General features: G+C 32.8%; 1 protein-coding gene and 1 pseudogene across 1 annotated transcript in view; one reads left to right on the top strand and one right to left on the bottom strand.

Moving 5' to 3' along the window:
* The window catches only part of KLHL4 (kelch like family member 4), a 95288-nt gene that overhangs the window by 9010 nt on the left and 64341 nt on the right, over positions 1-21937 (top strand). The gene's annotated exons all lie outside the window — the stretch shown is intronic.
* On the bottom strand, positions 19068-19784 carry LOC130841757 (AP-3 complex subunit sigma-1-like; annotated as a pseudogene).

Raw genomic sequence — 21937 nt, 5'->3', positions numbered from 1 at the left:
GTTGTATAAAGCAGGATTTCTCTATTGTATGTATATATACCACATTGTCTTTATGTATTCATACATTAATGGCCACTTAGGTTGTTTCCATGTCTTGAATATTGTGACAAATGATGCAGTGAACATGGCAGTGAAGATATCTCCTCAAGAAACTGATTTCAATTTTGTTAAAGATATATACCCAGAAGTGGGATTACTGAATCCTATAGTAGTTCAATTTTTAATTTTAGGGGGAAGTTCCAAACTGATTTGCATAGCAGCTGTAGCATTTTACATTCCCACCAGCATTGTACAAAGGTTCCGATTTCTCCACATCCTCACCAACACTTGTTATCCTTTGTTTTTGTTGTTGTTGTTGTTGTTTTTATAATAGTCCTTTTAACAGATTTGAGATAATATCTCATTGTGGGTTTGATTTTTATTTCCCTGATGATTAGTAATGTTGATCACCTTTTTATATACCTGTTGGCCATTTGTATGTCTTCTTTGAAGAAATGTCTATTTAAGTTCTTTGCCCACTTTTAAATCAGGTTGTTTCTTTGCTATTGACTTGTGTGAGTCCCTTATATAGTTTAGATATTAACTCCTATCAGCTGATGGTTTATAAATATTTTTTCCATTCCATAGGTTGCCTTTTGAATGTTGATTGTTTCCTTTGCTATGTGGACACTTTTTAGTTTGATGTGTTCCCACTGGTCTGTTTTCGTTTTTAACTACATATGGGTGGGTTTTTTTTTCTGAGCTCTTAATTCTGTTACATTGGTCTATATGTCCATTTATGCCAGTACTATACTGTTTTAATTGGTTTTAATTGGTGTTGCTTTGTAGTGTATTTTGAAATCAGGATGTGTGACACCTCTAGGTTTTGTTGTTCTTTCTCAAGATTTCCTTGACTCTTTGAGGTCTTTTGTAGTTCCATATGAATTTTAGGATTTTTTTTCTATATCTGTTAAAAAATTCCATTGGGATTTTGATAGAGATTGTACTGAATCTGTAGATAGCTTTGGGTTTTATGGGCATTTTAACAATACAGGGAGTTCCCTACAAACTAACGAATTTCATCCTGAGAGTGTGTTCGTAAGTCCAATTTGTTCATAAGTCCAACAAATTTAGCTTAGGTAACCAACACAATCGGCTATACAGTAGTGTACAGTAATAGATAATATTTTTCACACAAATGATATATAAAAAACAAACAAAAAATAAAGAAAACATTTTTAATCTTACAGTACAGTATCTTTAAAAGTACAGTAGTACAGTATAACAGCTGGCATACAGGGGCACGTTCGCATCTTTGAAAGTTCTCAGCTTGAAGTTTCCTATGTAAGGGACTTACTGTATTAATTTTTCCAATCCATGAACATGTCTTTGTGTCTTTAATTTTTTCATCAACGTTTTGTAATTCTCACTGTATTAATCTTTCATCTTCCTGGTTAAGTTTATTCCTAAGTGTTTTATTATTTTTGAGTTTGTAAATGGAATACTTTTCTTAATTTCCTTTTTAGGTAGGTTGTTGTTAGTGTAGAAACAGAAAGGATTGTTATATGTTGATTTTGTATCCTGCAATTTTACTGAATTTGTTTAGTTCTACCAGTGTTTTTGAAGAGTCTTTAGGGTTATCTACATGTAAGAGCATGTCTTCTGCAAATATAGATAATTTTTCTTCTTCCTTTCTGATTGCAGTAACTTTTATTTATTTTTCTTCTTAATTGCTCTGGCTAGGACTTCCAATATTATGTTGGTTATAATAGATTATGGGAGGCAGATCATTTTCAGAGACACTAGTTACATGAGCTATTCCTGGGGCAATTCTGTTTCCTGATAGTGCAAATAGGATCTTGGACTTCACTGTGCCCAAGAGTCAGCTGCAGAGCTTGTTAAAAATGTAGTTACTCAGTATCCACTGCCAAAGGATTTAACTTAGTTTCGAGATGAGATTTAGGAATCTGAATTTTTAACAAACTTCTGAACCACATTTAAAAAACACTTGGTCAGCTCCTTCAAGCTTAATTTGTCAGGATTCCTACAGGATCCTATTACTTGATATATTGTTAAACATGCAATGAATAAAATAGCAAGGCCTTATATAAAATATAATAGATTATAAAGCATAATAATTGATTGTACTTTATATACAGAATTGTAGATACACTTGAATCTATGATTTACATTAATAAGTTCTCAAATGTCGACCAAGAAAATACTTTAAAAATAGTCAGCAGCATTAATTTATCCTGGCATTCTTCTGTGTGTAATGAACTTTATTAAGTTCTGTGAAAGGATGACAAAGGAATAAAAACATAGATCCTACCATTAAGGAGTTTCCAGTTGGAATGGAAAAGCACACCCTCCCAATAAAAGTTTTTAAAGCAATTACTGTTCAGATCTCCTAGTGTTTAATATATAAGCTACCCAGGATAATTAAGATTAGGGTGTATGACTCAAGATATGTTGAAATGCAAACATAGAAAATTTAATCCAGGAATAGAAACAAATTTCAACCACTTGGAAAATTTTTTGTTATTGTTAATTTTTCAACCCAGAAAGAAAATAGGCAATGACAGTTTACCGTCACTGTGGTCCTTCAACTCTCAGGGCTATTTTGAAGGTTGGGCAATGATTACTAATATAGTGTTGTGTATACTATTGGCACTTATTGAAAATACTGATTGTATTTTGGCACACTGCCTGTAGACCTGCCTTCTCCCCTCAGTCCCTGTAACTAATTCGCTACTCCTCTGTTGCTTTCTCCTTAACCTTTTTTGGTATTTGAGAGTTTCTCTCTTCACTTTCTGTGTTTTCTTTGCTGTGAGCTAATACAATAAAAGTACATAAGTCTAAAATTGTAACCCAAAATGAAAACAATAAAAAGGAGAAATGGGTTTTTGTCATTTTAAGTGAGATAGAAAATGAGATGAAAAATTAAGCTTTTCTCTACAAATTATAAATCTGATTAAGATAATTAATATGCTAAATAATCACCTTTCAGAAGCATTTGGCTGATCTAAGTAACTTGGCTTGCTTAATGTTAAAGTAAGTTTGATAGCAATTAGCATACATCTTGCTAGTATATCAAGATCAAGATGATTTTTATTTCTATATTAAAGTATTGTACATACATTTGAACTTGACACATATGATCAAGTATATATACTATATATGTATACTATAGTTATTTTCGTAACTACTATATATCCGAATAAAAAGATAATTTATGCTCTGAATTTTTTATCCCTTTTCATTTGACTGAATGAACTGTCTATAATAATTGCACATTTACATGTATCTTAGGATTTTGGTTAGAAAGGACTTTTAAAGAAGTGGACAGGTGTGGGAAAAGCTTAAAACATAGAATGACTGTAGCTAATTAGTGGCAAAACTAGAACTATAAGCCAAATTTCCTAACTCCTGGACTTTAACCACGCTATTCTCTTAACTGCATATTCAACTCCTTCCTTCTGATAAATCTATGAGTGTCCAATCATCATTATAGCAGTTGTTTAACAGTGCTTATGTTGGGCTGATCACAGAATTTCTTTAAAAATTTTAAATAATTTTTGTGTTTTAAATCAGATAACTGCCACATCAAAGACGTAACATGACATTTTACATATCTTTGTACCATAAAAAAATAGTTAAATCATCTTGCTCATTCTACTGTTTGCATAAAATACCTAAAACATTCAGTCATTTCAAGAACAGATGTTTTGTTTTGTAAATTGTCTATCACCATGCAGGGGCTTCTCCATCCACTCAGGAGTTCAAGAACAAGACAAGCAGTGTCTCTGGTCAAGGAATCATTACTCTTTTGGCTTCTGCCCATTAGTAGTATGGGTAATCAAGAACTGAATGAGATAATATTTATGCTGTTATTCTTAAATAGATCAATGTTGCTACTTTATTAAAAAAATGAGGAGGTAATTAAAATAACACTGACAGTTTCTCTGAAAGCTAACCAAAAAATATAGTAAAACGATTAGTCCCTATTCTCTTATTTGCCTCTCAGCAATATAAAATGGTTAATAAATATATCCATGTAAAACCTTGAAGATAACTTTTAAAGTTATCTTGCAACTTTTTCTTCTTTAAGCCCAATTGTCAGATTTTACATAAAAAAATTAAAACCCTTCTTACGCTCTAGATAATTAAGTTATCTTCTGTTGACAGCTATACAACTAGTAAGGGTCTAATTATCACAATTTTTTTACTTTTGTGTTGGAAGAGGCTTGCAAAAATAAATGGATAAAAATTGCTGGTTGTACTCAAAATTCTATGCCATTAAAATGAGAATGAAATACTGGCAAAAACATGAAAATTCATGAAACACCTGGTATTGCTTCCAGTCAAGCTCTAATAGGTATTTCCCCTTGGATAAAATTATTTCCTTTTATCCTTCCAGCATAGCATAGATTTTTACAGGTGCAAGAGAATTCTAGTCATTATTTAGCTAAACCATCAATCTGTCAAAAAGTGTGGAAAAGGCTTATGTGGTGGATATACTTGCCAAATTAATAAATAGAGTTTTATTGTCTTTCATTTTGAATGAGTAAACTGATAGACCTTTTAAAGTTCTATTAAAATAAAACTGTAGGGATAGTTAAGTCATTCTTAAATAGCTTGATCATCACAGAATGTTAAAATACAATTTAAAGGTGTTTGCAAAAGTTAGAATTTATACATGTATATCTTTTTTTATATTTTACACTAAATCACATATATTATTTTATAAGTAAATAGAAATAGAATTTATTTTGTTTGCTGAATGATGATTGCTTAATTCCTGAAAGTGTATCTAAAAAGCACTTATAAGCTAATGGACTATGAAGCATTTTAATGATTAAACCATTGGCATCTTTACTATCTTTAAGTTTTTTCTTATTTTTTCTTTTTTGTTTTTATATACATATATATGTTCTCATTTTATTGATTTTTTCCAAGAACTTTTACTGAGATATATTTGGCATACAATAAACTGTATATATTTAGAGTGTACAATTTGATTTTTTTTCCTTATTAGTAATTGTATGTATGGCAATACCTATCTCCCAATTCATTCCCCCCCAAACCCCTCCCCCTGCTTTCCCCACTTGGTGTCCATATGTTTGTTCTTTACATCTGGGTCTATTTCTGCCTTGCAAACTGGTTGACTTGTACCATTTTTCTATATTCTGCATATATGTTAATATATGATATTTGTTTTTCTTTATCTGATGCATTTCACTCTGTATGACAGTCTCTAGGTCCATCCATGTCTCTACAAATGTCCCAGTTTCATTGCTTTTTACAGCTGAGCAATATTCCATTGTATATATATACCACATCTTTTTTATCCATTCATCTGTTGATGGACATTTAGGTTGCTTCCATGTCCTGGGTATTGTAAATAGTGTTGCAGTGAACATTGGGGTGTGTGTGTCTTTTTGAATTATGGTGTTCTCTGGGTATATGCCCAGTAGTGAGATTGCTGGGTCATATGGTAGTTCTATTTTTAGTTTTGCAGGGAACCTCCATACTGGTCTCCATAGTGGCTGTATCAGTTTATAGTCCCACCAACAGTGCAGGAAGGTTCTCTTTTCTCCACACCCCCTCCAACATTTATTGTTTGTAGATTTTCTGATGATGCCCATTCTAACCAGTGTGAGGTGACACCTCACTGTAGTTTTGATTTGTATTTCTCCAATAATTAGTTATGTTGAGCAGCTTTTCATGTGCCTCTTGGCCATCTGTATGTCTTCTGTGGAGAAATGTCTGTTTAGGTTTTCTACCCATTTTTTGATTGGGTTGTTTTTTTCTTTTTCATATTGAGCTGTATGAACTGTTTATATATTTTGGAGATTAATCCTTTGTCTGTTGATTCATTTGCAAATATTTTTTCCCATTCTGAGAGTTGTCTTTTCATCTTGTTTATACTTTCCTTTGCTGTGCAGAAGCATTTGTTTCATTAGGTTCCACTTATTTATTTTGGTTTTTATTTCCATTACTCTAGGAGGTGAGTCAAAAAAGATCTTGATGTGATTTATGTCAAAGAGTGTTCTTCCTGTGTTTTTCTCTAGGAGTTTTATAGTGTCTGGCCTTACATTTAGGTCTTTAATCCATTTTGAGTTTGTTTTTGTGTATGGTGTTAGGGAGTGTTCTAATTTCATTCTTTTACAGTAGCTGTCAAATTTTCCCAGCACCACTTATTGCAAAGGCTGTCTTTTCTCCATTGTATATCTTTGCCTCCTTTGTCATAGATTAGTTGACTATAGTTTATCTCTGGGCTTTCTATCCTGTTCCATTGATCTATATTTCTGTGTTTGTGCCAGTACCATATTGTCTTGATTACTGTAGCTGTGTAGAATAGTCTGAAGTGAGGGATTCTCATTCCTCCAGCTCCATTTTTTTCCCTCATTATTGCTTTGGCTATTTGGGGTCTTTTGTGTCTCCACAGAAATTTTAGGGTTTTTATTTTGTTCTTTCTGTAAAAAATGCCATTGGTAATTTGATAGGGATTGCATTGAATCTGTACATTGCTTTGGGTAGTAGTCATTTTCACAATGTTGATCTTCCAGTTCAAGAACATTGTATATCTCTCCATCTGTTTGTGTCATCTTTGATTTCCTATTTCTTTTTTCTGGTGCATGCAGTACCATTAGTGAAACACACTACAGGTTTTAAAGCACAGGATACATGAAATGGTTTATTAATAGTAGTGAGAATGGTGTACATTGTGACATCAGAACACACTGTATTTATTGAAATCAAGCCTGTTGTTTAATTTCTTTGATTTGTAAAATATCTTTTTGTTGAGAAACATCTTAATCACTCATCTTTGCTACCAGTGTTGTAGTGCTTTTTCCCAGAAGGCATGTTTTGTCCTTTGTGTGCAATCAAAAGAAATAAAACTCATTATATCTAATACAATAATATCTCTTCTCCTTTCTACTTCCATCACCTTAAAAAGAAAAATGGCTCAAATTTGTAATAACAGTATTTAGGTCACTAAGAGAGCCATTATGGTCAAGGTCATACATACTTGGCTGAAAAATAATCAAGTGCATATGTGTGTAAAAAAGCAAACTAAACATTTTAGATGTTTTCCCAGCTTTTTTGCTTTAGTTCATATGTGGGAACCGAGAGATCATTAACTAGGTGCAAGTTGTCCTTTAAAAACACATCTCTATGACTATGTCAAGAAGATGTAATAAAACATAAGACAATTTTTGTTTATAATATTAATTTGAATTCTAAAGAATGTTTTCTCCAATGATTTTATTTTTTATATTTTACATGGTTTTCTAGTTTTTCAACTTTAAATGGAAATTCTGGAATGACTCTGTGACTTATCTCAGAGGTCCCAAAATAGTACTCAGCCTACACACACACACACACACACACACACACACACACACACACACACACACAAGCTTCCTAGAAAAGGTCAAGCTTTCAAAAACCATGCCCTTTTCTCAATGTATGATTAAATAAATATGATTTGTTTTACTCATGAAATGCTTAAATAAATCTTAACTAGCTTAAATGTCATGCATGCCCTTCAGATTTTACTTAAGTACTTTTAAAAAATTGTTCAATATCTATTTAATTTTTTGTCAGTAGCTATAATTTCATTCTCATTTAATGGAACCTAAGACCACATGGCCAGAAAAGGGGGGATATGGGGAACTTTTGTAATTATTTGTTTTTTTAAATTAATTCAGGTATTCTAAGAAGTGACTCCAGAGTGCTACAGAAGTCAACATGAATTAGGAGATTCTAATCTGAGCCCCAAACATATTCTGGCTGACTATGTTATAAAATCAGGGTTGCATCAGGAACCAACTATGCCAAAAAGATCTTGCCTATATGACTGGATATGAACTATGAGTATTATTGATATTTATTTCTGGAAACTACTATATCCCACTAAAATTCGCTAGGTATGGTAATTTAATTAGTAGAGCAAAAATATAATTTAAGGTGACAGAATTAGCCTTGAAAAAAGTGGCAATTAATTTTTTGGAGAACTATTACTATAGTTAAAACATCTAACTAAAAGAGAAGATGAGTTTTAGAAAATAAGTCTCTGCTTAGTAAATTCTACTCATACCAATCTCCTTGAGAATTCATAATCTGAACTCATTTTATTTCTTTAGAGAAGATCTTTATTTTGTGGAGGCTTGCTAGAGTCTCATGGTGAAATATAAGGGAAAGCCCCAAATTCTGCCACAGTATATGACTCATGTGGTTTTGAGTATGAGCTTCACCTAGTTCTACATCCTTCATCCTCATTCCTATGTCTTTCTCTTCTTAAATTACAAGGAGTTATGTAGAGAAAACTTGGAAAGAAAAGATACAAGACCACAGATCCCAATGTTGCACCTAACCTTGTATTTGAGTTGCTTCTATTGCTGGACATTGTTGCTCAAACCTTTGACTTTCTCAGATTTCATTAAAGATCATAGACTCTTTAAGTACTAAAATAAATTAAATCACATGAGATGCTCATTTTACTTCCCTATTTTAGAAATAATTATGGCTGAAATATGCATTCACATTTGAGAGGCGAGTATTACAGAGTAGATACAAGAATTTGTTGTTTTAATGAGATTAAAAAATTCAAAAAGGACCAGGAGTATACTGGTTATAATCTGCATTTCATGTATAGAGTATAACATACAGTATATATGTTCATGTATTCTTAGTAATGTTAAAACTTTGAGTCATTTTTGGTTTAGACTGTTTTCATGCTGGTTTCTCTGGAATCTTCTACTGTGGGCTTCTCATCATTATCCAGTATCTGCTGCATTTAATAGAAGGTAATAAGGAGAACATAAAACTATTTTTTCTCAGTTAAAACTTTTTGTCATCATTTTTATTTAAATATAAATGTGCTCTGTTTTTTTTTCCTCAGTGTTTCCAGTCCTCTTTATGGATCCTGTTTATCTGGAAAGTAGCTTGATCTTTTCTGCTAAAACATCATATTCATGGCAATTTGTCTGTTTTGCTTGAAGTGTCTGATTTTTGCACTTGATTTTTTTTCTGGGATTCAGCAATACCAAAAACCCTGTTTTTATGATTTTTCTCATTATTTGCCATTTCTCTACAAAACTTTTAAAATAATATGCCATTATGAAAAATATACCTAGCTGATTTTCAAAGTGAGCTGTGACTGAAAAGCAGCAATGTAAATTTGCAAATATTAGTTTCTTGAATAAATATCTATGAATTTTAAGCAGGTATCATTGAAAGGTCAGACCTGAGCTTGTACATAATAATACTCTCTTGCTGCTGTGCCAAATGCAAACCAGCTTTCCTCCTGTCTCTTGATCTGCTCTATGCTGCTGGCTGCAAGCATAGAGGATAATTGTTCATTGTTATGGACAGCAGACAAAGTGTGACTTTGTAGTTTATGGTTTTTTCTTCTTAGAAGAATCATTATTTTCGTAGTCTACCACAGTTTGATTTGCTCAAAATATCAGGCATCACTTATTTTGTAAAACCAATGGAAATGAAAAAGCATGCTAACAAAATGGCTAATATGGTGAAGAAAAAGTTAATTGTTATAAGCAGTGGAATTTATCTTCAACTCATGCTAACAAACCTAAAATGCCCATTGTTTTATGCAAAAAAAAAAAAGCTATTTATGACTTCATAACAAACCCAAGTGTGTTTGTGTCCAGGGACATTTTTCTTCCACATCCATATAAGAAAGCATGATAGGGTGCATTCTGGAGTTAAAGTATCAAAATTCAAAGGCTAGTTCTGCAACTTTTTTTGTGTTATGACCTCAAGTGAATTATTTAACCTCTAAATTTCTCTCATTTTTAAAATGAGGAAAGTAGGTGCACCTATTTCATACAGTTGTGTGGAAGATTAATTGAGGCAATAAATAAAAAGTCATTGAAACACTGTCTTACATATAAGTATTCAATAAATATTAATGTTATTTTACATTTTGAACAATTTTCATCATTCTTCACTCATCTTATGTGATAATGCAGATTGATAAGCATACTGTAGTTTCTTATAGGTGATAAAAACTGTCTCCTAATTATTTAGCCATTGCTTAATCATACAGTTAATTATTTTACAATAGGTATAAGTTGTTATTTTACCAGTTCTTTCATTTAATTTCTCATTTGAGGAGATTTCTACATATAATTTAGTGAATTACAAACATCCTTCTCACATTCACTAAAGTGCATATCTGGAATGGTAATACTTAGCAGGTAACATTTTCTAGTAATCCAAGCAGTGGATGGAATTAAAAAACCTTAAAGATCCATTTTAATGCATCATTGTGTTATTTGGATTGTGGTAAAATCAAACTAACAAAATATAGCATATATGATAAAAAAGCTTTTCAGTCTGTTGATATTCTAGAAACACATTGTGAGACATGAATGCAATGAATGTTTTACAAGATACAATGAATGTTTTACAGTGAGTAAAGGAACAGAGTGTAAATATTTTGGGTTTTGCAGGCCATCCAGTCTCTGTTGCTACTATTCAACTCTGACTTTAGCTCAAAAGCAGCCTTAGATAATATGTAAATGAATGAGTGTGACAGTGTTCCAGTAAGATCATATTTATGAACATTGAATTTGGAATTGTATATAATTTTCTCATGTCCTTTGGATTCTGTTAACCAGTAAAGAAAAAAAATGTAAAATCCATTTTTAGCTCACAGATCATACAAAACAGATGGCTGGTTGGATTTGGTACCGCGGGCTATAGTTTGTCAGTCCTTGTTCTAAAAGCACTTTGTGAGACATGAAGGGCATGTTTTCCACAACAGACAACCATGAAAATTCTGTCATGTTGACAGCTTTAACTGAGATACTTTGAGCCTTGGACTTTCCCACTAACTGAGTCTTGCTCTTTTTTCAGAAGTGTTCTGCTTTGACACTTTATTTAGATTCAATTTTGTATGTCAGGATGCTCTCACTACTATTAAGGAAGCTAAAATGATTCTGACTGCATGTTTTTACACTGATACAAAATAGTAAGTGAAAGTCAAGAAGGTATGTTTATTGTAAATTCCTCTCACATATGGAAAACAAAAATCACATGAAAATAAAACTTCTCCTTAAACTACTACGTCATTCATATGTTAATAAACATTTAGAATTCATAATATATCCAAGTATCTTGACAGAGAAAATGATGTATAAAACCTAACAGTTTTCCAGTTGCTTACAGTCTAGTAGAGAACAAAAATATGTATACCAATAACTGAAACGCAAGATGAAATGTAACAAGTGCTATAATAGTAGCATGTCCAATAAGCCATAGATAATGTTAGTATTTTGTAAAGTAAATAAGAAAAAGAAGTCACTTACAAAAACTGTACCCTTAGTATTAAAACAGCAACAACAACAGCAACAACAACAGCAACAACTGTGCCCTTAGTCCTGGTTTGTTAACTACTGATGCATTGTGTGTGCGGTGTATGTGTTTATGACATATTTATCCCTTTGGACAATAATTAGTGCCTAGTAGTTTCATAAAAAGTAGGCTATTCCTCTATATTGGGAAAATGTTTATGTTAAGGTAAAGTCAGATACCTAAAGGGAGTGTTGCCGACCAGAGTTTGCTTTTAGAGCCCAGTGACAATAATGCTTGTCTTGCTTCTGGACTCCTAATTGGCAGTACTGTAAGTAGACAGTGTGTAATTTGAGGAGTGCTAGAAAAACACCCTGAGACTCAAATATTCTGCCCTTATCCATCTTGCTAAATTCCACATTTTGGGAGGAGACTACTTCCTCTTTTTCAAGGCAATAATGGCAAATAGCCCTGGCTTTCCTGCTACTGGTTTTAATAAGGATCATATTTATTTGCGGGCCTCTGATCCTGTTTTCCATATGTTGTTAGGTTAATTTTATCATAATTCAAATAAGTCAATCATGTGTCAAAATGAATACTTAAATTTATCATATTCCATCCACTGCTAAAATTGCTAGAATATGTTACTTGTAAACAATATCATCCCAGAAATTCACTTTAGCAAATAAGACAATATTTTATATATATATTTTTTAAATTAATTAATTAATTAATTAATTGGCTGCATTGGGTTTTCATTGCTGGTGCCGGCTTTCTCTAGTTGTGGTGAGTGGGAACTATCATTTGTTGTGGTGTGTGGGCTTCTCATTGTGGCAGTTTCTCTTGTTGCAGAGCATGGGCTCTAGGTGCGTGGACTTCAGTAGCTGTGGACCCTGGGCTCAATAGTGGTTCATGGGCTCTAGAGCACAGGCCCAGTAGTTGTGACACTCGGGCTTAGTTTGTCTGCAGCATGTGGAATCTTCCTGGTCCAGGGATCGAACCTGTGTCCCCTGCATTGGCAGGCAGATTCTTAACCACTGCGCCACCAGGGAAGCCCCAAGAGAATATTTTAATTTAACTTAAACCTGAGATAGGGATGTATTTGGAAATACAATCCAAAAAACAGAAAAGAAACATTATCAAGAAAAACAAATTCTAGAAATGACCACTATATTTTGAAAATTAGAAACCTATATTAAGAAACACTTAACATGTTGCTGGTATTGAAATACAGATGTTGTGCATAGGTGTCTTGCCAAAGTTATTTAGTTGTAATGCATTGACAACCAAATTACAGACACATGAATATGCATTTTCGTAGGATTTTTCTAACAGAATTTTTTCTAATCACATCATCAAAGTAAAATCAACTAGACTTTTAATCAAGATCCGTGTAAATCTTTTATAATACTACTGTTAATGTAGTGTTCACTTGTTTAAAGTAAAGCCTTTGTTTACATTAAAAAGGTACAGGAAACAGCAAAAAGAAAATCAACACATTGAAAAAAAAACCTACGAAATGGCAGAAAATATTTGCAAAACATTTATCTAAGAGATTAATATCCAAAATATGTAAAGAACTCAATAGTAAAATATTATTATTATTATTATTATTATTTGGTTAAAAAATGGGAAGATAACTTGAATAGACCTTTTTCCAAAGAAGACATACAAATGGTCAACAGGTTTGTGAAAAGATACTCAACATCACTAATCACGGAAATGCAAATCAAAATCATAAGGAGATATCACCTCATACCTGTTAGAATGGCTACTGTTAAAAAATACAAGAAATGGCAAGTGTTGGTGAAGATGTTGAGAAAAGGGAACCCTTGTACACACTTGATAGGAATGCAAAGTGGCGTATCTGCTATAGAACTCAGTTTGGAGCTTCCTCAAAAAATTAAAAATAGAACTACCATATGATCTAGCAATACCACTTCTCGGTATATATGCTAAGGAAATGAAATCTGTATCTGGAAGACATATCTGTACTCCCATGTGCATAGCAGTGTTATTCACATTAACCAAGGCATGGGAATAACCTAAGTGTCCATTGAGGGATCAATGAATAAGGAAAATGTGATATGTATGCACATATATGTGTGTATACATATCTATATATAGTTTTATACACTGTTTAAATGTATATATACATATACATACACATACACAGTGGAATATTATTTAACCATGAAAAAGAAGGAAACCTGCCATTTGAAACAACATCAATGAACCTTGAAGGCATTGTGCTAAGTGAAGTAAGTCAGGCGGGGAAAGAAAAATACTGTATGATCTCACTTACATGCAGAATCTAAAAAAGCTAAATTCATAGAAACAGACAGTGGATTGGTGGTTGCTAGGGGCTGAGGGGTGGGGGTAATACGGAGATGTTGGTCAAAGGGCACAAATTTCCAGGTATAAGATGAATAAGTTCTGGGGATCTAATGTACAGCATGGTGACTATAGTTAACAATACTGTATTATATACCTAAAAGTTGCTAAGAGAGTAGAACTTAAATGCTGTCATCACAAAAAATAAGTGATAATTATGTTGAGGTAATAGAGATGGTAACTGGTAACTAACCTTACTGTGGTAATCATTTTGCAGTATATATGATATATGAGTATCACGTCATCATATTGTACACCTTAAACTCTCACAATGTTATATATCAATCATATCTCAATATAGAAGGGGGAAAGGTGCAAAAAAGAATAAAATATAAAGATATAAGCTAGAATGAGGAAGGAAGTTGTACAGTGAAACAAGGTATAATTCTGCTATTCAAAAATAGCTAGAGTAAAGGAATTCCCTGGTGGACCAGTGGTTAAGACTCGGCACTTCCACTGCAGAGGGTGTGGGTTCAATCCTTGGTCAAGGAACTAAGATTCTGCATACCATGTGATGTGTCCAAAAAACAAACAAACAAACAAATAAATAAATAATAAAAAAATAGCTAGAGTTATTAGGTGTACTTTAAAAAAAAAAAAGGAATAGAGACAGAGTAGAAAACTAGTTGACAGAGGCTCAAGCATGGAGGAAATAGGGAGAGGTTGGTAAAAGGGTACAAACATTCAGCTATAAAATGAATGAGGCCTAAGGACCTAATTTAACATGGCGACTATAGTAGATAACACCATATTGTATAATTGAAATTTGCTGAGATAGTAGAACTTAAATGTTCTCACCAAAAGTTAATTAATTAATTAACTTTTGAGGTGATGGATGCACTAATCAACTAGATGGGGTGAATTCTTTCACAATGTGTAGGTATTTCAAATCATCATGTGTTCTTTAATATCTTACAACATTATTTGTCAATTATACTTCAATAAAGCTGAAAAAAGGAATTGGAAATTTAATGTTTTAGCATACCCTGTACATTTTAGCATACACCCACCTGTATGTCATAATCTAATCCAGTATATCTGAAAGTCCGTAGTGTGTAACTTTATAACACTATTTACAGGGTACCCTAATTAAGAAGATGACATTTAAAAAACTTTTCATTTCACATGAGGATTCAATGAACAGCATACTTAAAGGCCAGTTATTGTTTTCTCATGAACTAGATTTATTGTTTTGTTATTTTAATGAAAATACATTCTTAAATATATGAGCTTTTCAGACTTTAGTGTTGAACTAATTGGTATGTACATATTTGGTGAACATTTTACATGTATATGTATATACACACATATATATGGGGGCGAGAGAGAGAGAGAGAGACTACATAGGAAATATTTACTTATTTACTTCTTAAGAGGTCCTGAATGTTACTGCCATGCAGTTGATCAATGTTCTATATTAACTAGTAGAGAACTATATAAAATTATCAAAACTCTAATGATTTTGTGACAGATGATAGCCATGTCATAAGAACTATGGTTTAGGTTACTTTTGAAATACATCTAAGAAAATAATTTTATAATGGAATAGATTTCCCATAAATAATCAATCATAGTTTGTTTAAATATTATACTATTTTATTTAAAGTAAAGTATACTGTTTGAGGCTGTTTTGTTTTTAAAACTCTCTTAACTGGCATGCACAGTTTTTTTCCTTCTTTATTATTATTGATTTAAAATAGAGATACACAAACATTTTATGTCAATTTTCACTTTTTACCTCAAATACCCCAAACTCCAGCAAGTAACACTATACAATCTCTCCTTTCTGCTGTCAGGGGTGAAGTTTGAGCATAATCATCAACCTCATCATAAAGGTTAGCTCTCAGATGTCATTGTTTCTGTGAAAACAAAAGATTCCAGTTGCTTTGTAATATAAAATTGTAGAAATCTCACTTAAAGAGCAGACTCTGATGATTATCATTATGGCATATATTCCCTTCCACCTTTATTAATGAATGTTTCTGTGTTGAGACATTGTTTTCTAAATTTTCACACCAACATTTTAATGCTGCATTTAACCCATGAATTTGTCTAGGAAGAAATTTCTCCTTTTTGGTATTGCCTGGAGCAAGTATTTTCAAGAGCTTATATTGACTCAGCTATTGTATTTGCTTTTCCATCCTTCAAGTTCAGTTTAATAGAAGTGAAATCCAAGATTTGCTGACTATATAATTAGCTCTCACCAGTACACACTTTTTCAAATTCCATTTTCATACCAAGATTAGATTCTACCTGCCACCTAAAGCTTTCCCTGACCATTCCAGCTCACAATGATCTCTTCCTTTTCTGTAATTATAGAACATACTATATGTACCTTACTTTCTCCAATTGTTCCTCCTCATATCACCATTTTTCCAGGCTCCTGACCATGTTAGATATTCTCTTCTGGATATACTTCAATTTCAATATACCTCATTTAGAGGATGGTAACTATAATTAGACCTAAAACTGCATATGTAATCTGACCAGTGAGAGTCTGATATGTCTGCTATCACCTGTACCCTTCCCCCCCCCCCCACCACTGTATCAGGGAACTTCTACTGTAGTAAAGTATCCAAAGACTGTATTGGCCTATTTTGTCAGCCATATTATACTCTATTGGTTCATAATGTGATATGGTCCACTAATCCAGTAGAGCTTTTTAAATTTGCACTGCTAATGACAAGCCAATTCTCCTGTTTCATATATTTTGGACCTAAACCTACGACTTTACATTACTTCCTGCTATATCACACCTTGTTGGTCCTGATATAACATTCTAGGTTATAAATAATTTCTGATGATAATTGTTTCTCCATGCATGGGAGTGCTTTGCAGTTTATGGAATAGTGGCACACATTTATTTCATTTGATCCCAACACTGTGAAGTAGGTTGTGATTGTTACCCCTTTCAAGTTAGAATTAATAACAAATGACAGATCTGATATTCTCACTCAGTTCTTCTGACTTTAAATCCAGTATTCCCTGCCTGAGCCATGCAACCTCTCCAGCTGATGCCATACACTTTACACACACACACACACACACATACACACAGAGATTAATTATCCAATCTTAGTTCTGTGCTTGCCAAAAATTTTAATTAATTTATTTATAAATTTATTTATTTATACCATGCCTTACTTCAAAAAAGGGTTGAAGTAAATTTAAATGTGCATGCACACTTTAAATAGGTGAATTTTATGGTATGCGAATTATAACTCAATATAGGTTTTTAGGAAAACCTTATTGCCGATTTTCTTCTTAACAAATTGGATCTCTTAATATAATTTGTATTTGAAAAACAACCATTAGTGTAGCCATCACTGCTGTTTTATTTTTACATGGAAAATTATTAAAGACAGCATTTGATTTTTTAAAACATGATTTGAACTCTTGTTAGCCTTGGATTCTATAGCCTAGATTTATTCATGGAACAATTATATACTTTCAGTATATATGAGCATTATTAGTTGTTAAAAGCCCATACAATAAAATAAGACTTCTAGAGTCATTATGGCTTAGGTTATTATTTGGACCAATAAGATTTCTATTTTAAGGACTTGTTTTAATAAATCTTAAAAAATTTAATTGTATTCACTGAACTGGATATATGCACACCTGCTAGTTAAGAGTTAACCTCCATGATAATAATGAGTTTTTTAAATTGTGAATTAGGCTTGACTTTAAGAATCAGATTAATCTGTTAGTTATCTGTTGTCACAAAGAACATCTTACATTAGCTGTATTTAATGATATTCTTGCATTTAGAGTACATTCTTCAGTACTTTAATAGACAATATTAAATGACTCCCATCTAATTGCTCAAACCATTCAGACCCTTCAGGTTGTTAGTTTACCATGTTATTTCCATGAATATGGAGACATATTGAGATTCTTTTAGAACTTTACAATTTTTATGCCCAAAATATTTTTATAACTTAGTACCCTGGGGTCTCAGCCAAGGAGGTATTAAAATCATCAGGTATATTGAAGGCTCTTTATTGAGCTCAAATTTTTACAAAACCTGCAGGTGTTTATGCAGTCCATTTCTATACAGATTATGATTGGACTCACACTAAACAAAAATAAAATCAGTCTTTCAGTCTTCACTAGAGAGATTAAATCCAATACTGGGTCTTTATTATTTAATCAACAGTAAACATTATTAGTACATCATTTTCCCTCAATCAACTAATCAATTCCCATCTTTTCATTCACTGTCTATGCTATATTGCCTTGTTCTATTTTCTTAATAACACTACCCACTGTTGAAATTATCTTATTCATTGATAACCCCCTCACTCCAGAATACCAGTTCTACGGGGGAGCTGAATTTCTACCTATTTTGCTCATCTAGGTATCCAAGTGCTTGGTACATAGAAGGTGCTCAATGAATATTTGTTGAATTGTACTTTATCAGGGAATTCAATCGTTATTTATCTTCCAGTACTTTACATGTTCAATTGAAACCAATGGTATTTGAGAGAGACAATATAAAGTATCTAAATCACCTAAGTACCATTTTGAAAAGGAGGATACCTGGGCTTTGCACTAGGCGTACTGAATCAGAATCTGGGGGGGGGGGGCATGCCTCAGGGATCTATATTGTGTGACCTAAAAGTCACTAAGTGATACTGATGTAACAGCTCCATTGAATACATTTGATTGGTGTTTTTGAGAACCATTGGTTTAGGCCACATGCTAACTTTCCATTCTTCAGGTTTTGTAAATGCTCTGTATTATGTTAGCTCATCCAAAAAGCAACAATCATGAATTTTATGATGTGGTAAAACAAACACAAAGTTTGGGTAAACCCAAACTTTTCTGAATTTACAATTTAATTTAATGCCTTCAGTTTTTATAGAAAGGCATTAAGAGAAAACTTGGCTTGTGAAATCTTTCTGTGTTTTTTTTTTTTCCAGTTACCTTGGAGTTTATTTAAACTAAGAGAAAAAGGTCATAATATTTTCATGCAATACATACTTTGTTCTTTAAATAACAATTGTGACAAATAACAGAAGGAGTTAAGGAATGCTGCACTTGTGATCCATACAAAACACCAACATTTTGGGTTGTACATAATTTAAAGAAATGTCCCAAACACTTTTCAAAATACTGTAGTAGCCCATACATAGAGGCATGCCTTAGGTGGTCATAGGAATGCAGTTTAGAAAATAAAGAAAAAAATCACACTGAAACTACTCAATTTCTTCAAAATCACTGAGCAAGAAAAGCAACATTGAACTTTCATACTGATTTTACATAACTTCTATACAGTACCTTGACTTAAATCCAGGAGCAAAAGTTAAGAATCTCCTCCTCTTTTTTTGGTAAACAACTGCATGGTAAACTTAGATGACTTTTCCCCCTGGATTTTACCTGGGAGTGGCCTTTTAAATTTTTTATTTAAAAGAGGGCAGGTTTGGCACTTTTATACTGACGTCACCAATGTTAATATTTCTTGGGATCTCAGGAAGATTCATATTCTTTACAGCTGATACAGCACGGGCTGGAGCTCCCGCTAAGCCAGACTCAGATTTCTCCAGTTTATTTTGTGCATCAATTTGTGTAACAATCTCATTCATGTTGGTCTCCAGTACCATTCCCCCCATCACCATTTCTGCAAGAATAGTGTGAACCTTATCTACATGGAAAATTAAATCCAGTTCACAGACGTTTTCAAAACACTTGTCTAAAGTTTCCACAAATACTTGAATTAGATCTAAAATGCCAAGTTCACTTTCTGAAGAATCCACACAGAAGATAAAATATAATGTTGCATAATGTCTATAAATCAGTTTGTTGTCAGATCCTCCAATTAATAATCCTCCTTCTAGGAAGTTACATTTTCATCTCTGTTAGACACCAAATGGAATCTCTCCCTGATGATTCGCTGTTGTGTATCTTCCCTGTAGGGCTAGTAGAACTTGGAGAGCCGCGGCTTCCCGTGGTTGTTAAAGATGAGGATCGCCTTGATCATGGCTGAGCCGGGCCGACCGGGTGGGAGCTGGGGGCCAGGGCGGGGGCGGGCGCGCGAGCCTCGCCTCGCCTCGCCTCGGGATCTCGCTGGCGATCCTTCCCCACCCGCCCCCTCCCGCTCTTTGTGTTTTTTATAACATTAGTCAAAGAAATTGTCCTTTGAGTAACAAAATGCTCATTATGTAATGAGTCGGCAAAAAGGTTTCTTTTTAGCTTTATGTCAAGAAAAAGCCTGTCTTTCCCAATTAACTTGTATGCTTCTGTTTCTCAGAAAATTATATGACAGAACATGGTTTTCTTTTGATATGGCTTACAGCAAACTCAGAAAAAAATTTACTGTTCAATTATAGTAACTAATTTATACGAGATGCTCGGTAATTTGCTGTTAGTTTCAGTTGTTTGTTTGCTTGTTTTGAATGGCTCTTTGCATAATATTTTATGCCTTATTTAGAACTGTGTGTCTGTGAAAGCTTTTGCAGAACCTGGGTCTCAAGTAGGAAATGCAAAAAGGGTTAATTAAAAAACACTTTTGTTTACCAAGAACCACAAATCTTCACTTTAAAACTGTTATCCTTGGAAATAGAAATACAAGTAGAAATTCAACTTACTGCTTAGCTAACTGTCATTTTCTGCTGCAGTTACAGCAAATGTTTGTTCCTTAGCTAGTGCATCTACCTGACCCCTCTCCAAGCAAAATATTGGATTTTGTACAGTATTTTTCATTGTGTTATTTTGGCGTATGTGTTTTTCAATTCTAGGAAACATGCAGTAGTCAGTGTGGAAAGATAGCTTCATTAAAATAATAAGCACATCACACACACATAAACAAACATTAATCAGCTCCATTGGGGCTTAAGACACTCATAAGAAAATACCTCTGTAAAAGTTGAATTCTCTGAGAAAATAAATAAAAACCACCAATATTTGCAAAGAATGGCTAGACTGTAGTAAAAAAGTAAAATTAAAGCATGAAGATAAAAAAAAAATGTGTTGTAAAAAAACTAAAGAAAACCGTATTTTTGAAGCATTTAACTCATTGCTAAAATTAGAAACATTTTTTATTACTTTCGTGATCCTATTTCATGCAGTGATTTCTTGTCTAAATCAAATCAGTGAACCACCACATTTTTCACGAGACTGAAGCCAAATATTTCTCCATACTGTTAAATTATTTGGCCAATACCAGACTTTATGAAACTATGAAATAGCGCAGATTGTCTATTTACTGAATACATAAATTTGAGGATTTTTATGACCTTGTCATCATTTGAGTTTTGACTAGTGATAAGAGAATGTTAATCATGGTGCATAAATCACCTAAAGAGGGGTGTGAAAGGACATTTTTTGTTGTAGCAAGGTAAAAATAATTCAAAAAGGGATCCTTTTGGAATATAATAAAATTGATGGGGAATTAGTTCAGTATTATAAAACTATTAAATTCACAAATAATTGATTACAAATTTATTCATAAACTACATTCTAACCCCTGAGCTCACACAAGTATAATAGATGACAAATAGAATGTATTTACAAAACAGATTAGCTCTAAGATTATAACATATGTACCATGAGTGTTGATACAGATTAAAAATAAATTACATTGATAAGGGTTTACATGAATTTCTAGATAACTTATCTTTAATAATTAGGTTATTGAATTATGATTACGGTACCGCCCTTTTTGAATACTGTCAATGAATCCCAATTTTCTACTAACTTAAACACAAAATTGAAACATGGGCATTATCATTATCGACAGCATGCCACACTCTGCCTTCCCACACCTGTTTTCCAAAATCTAGAAGGGTATGAAATGATATCTCAGTGTGGTTTTGATTAGCATTTTCCTAATGGCTAATAGTGTTTAGCATATTTCCATGTTTTTGTTGGCCATTTGTATATCTTCATTGGAGAACTTGTCTATTCAAATCCTTTGCTCATGCATTAACTGGGTTGTTTGGCTTTTGGTGTTCAGCTATAAGTTTAGTTGTGTATGTTATAGATACCAGTTCTGTATCAGGTACATAGTTTGAAAATATTTTTTCTCATTATGTGAGTTGTCATTTTACTTTCTTGATCATGTCCTCTGGAACAGAAGATTTTAGCTTTGGTGAAGTACAATGTATTATTTTTTTTTTTTGCCTTTACTTTTGGTGTCATATCTAAGAAACCACTGTGAAATCTGAGATAATGAAGATTTACCCCATTTTTTCAATAGTTTTATAGTTTTAGCACTTAAATTTAAAATCTTTGATTC

Source organism: Hippopotamus amphibius, chromosome X (assembly GCF_030028045.1).
Source record: "Hippopotamus amphibius kiboko isolate mHipAmp2 chromosome X, mHipAmp2.hap2, whole genome shotgun sequence".
In the NCBI taxonomy this organism is placed as follows: Eukaryota; Metazoa; Chordata; class Mammalia; order Artiodactyla; family Hippopotamidae; genus Hippopotamus; species Hippopotamus amphibius.
This window is presented reverse-complemented; position numbering and strand designations above follow the sequence as displayed.